We start from the raw sequence: 1,483 nt of genomic DNA, 5'->3' as shown, positions 1-1,483 counted from the left end.
ATTATTACCCTTGTCACGACAACTGATAACTTTAGTTGCATTTCTACTTGATTACAAAAAAGTTATCCCGATATACATTCACTGACAGCAGTATAGCAGGATAATGAAAAGGATTTGTTTTTGTTTTTTTCGAAGTTAAAATTTTTTCCAAAACTCAGATGGAACATTGCAAATATAGTTAATTAGAGACTGACCAGTTGCAGTCCTAACACATCGATGGGAAGATTCAAACAAACAAAACTAAGTGAATAGTTAATTATTGTTAATAATAATCCGATGTAAAGATGTCAATTCTTACATCCAATAAAAGCACTTTATTCTAGTTCGATTTGAACGAATCAGATTACAAAGCTGCACCATTTACAGCCAATTAAAAAATTATTACAGGTGACAAAATGTTTGTTCATTTTCACTTGAGCACACACTTTCAAATACAAGTTCACCAATCACCATTTGCTAAATTTTTTTCACATCCTTCATTTTCGAAAAAAAGGGTGGTAGGGGATAATACGAGCCGTGATTCTAATGTCAACCGTAACAAATAGATGAGGACTCAAAATTAGATTATGATACAAAAAATCAATGTGTATTGGGAAATGGTGATCGATGTGATCTGGGATTTGATGTCAACATCAGTATATCTTGTTATAACTCGTTCATATAATTGTGATTTAATATGGTAGGAATTTTTCAGCGATTAGAATCGAATGACCCGATAACAGTAGTGGTTGAAAATCTATGACTTGAAAAGGAATCTCCTTCAGAGACAAGATTCCGTTGAAAACCTACCGTCTGAGCTTCAGTCAATGTTCATGGATTACGTTGAAAAAATTGCCAAGAATAGATCGGACAAGACGATGACAAAACTGGTGAAAACTTTGGAAAACAAAAAACCAGATAAGGAATTTCCTTTCGACCCGAAACGGTACGTACACAATTTTTCCAATATCGAACTAGATGTAATACAGCTAGAACCATTATCTTTGGGGCCTAAGTTCTGTGATAGTAGACATAAAATCAACCCATTAGATATTGATGTACAGTTTGAGAATCTATTTTCACAAACAAGTGACTTGATTCCCACCTCATCAGAGGACCTAGTCAGGTTTAAGACCACTTTAGTTGACAGCAGCCAACAATATAAGAATAGTAAAAGCACTACTAACCGCCTACTTACCAAGCAGCACCGAGACTGTTTAACTAAACTAAGAAAGGAGGAAACCTTGATTATAAGTAAACCTGATAAAGGAGGAGGCATAGTGCTGATGAATAAAAAGGACTACGTTGAAAAGATGGAAACAATGCTTAATGATCCCAGCAAATTTCAAAAAGTCACCAGTCATTCCGATATCAATAAAAAAGTGGAAAACCAGTTGACTAACTCTCTTAAGGATTTAAAGAATAAGGGAATAATTACAAAAGAGATTCTTGATTCTATCAAACCCTCTGGATCTTATACGCCACGACTGTATGGTTTACCCAA

The sequence above is a fragment of the Schistosoma mansoni genome, assembly GCF_000237925.1.
Source record: "Schistosoma mansoni, WGS project CABG00000000 data, supercontig 0641, strain Puerto Rico, whole genome shotgun sequence".
Taxonomy (NCBI): Eukaryota; Metazoa; Platyhelminthes; class Trematoda; order Strigeidida; family Schistosomatidae; genus Schistosoma; species Schistosoma mansoni.
This window is presented reverse-complemented; position numbering follows the sequence as displayed.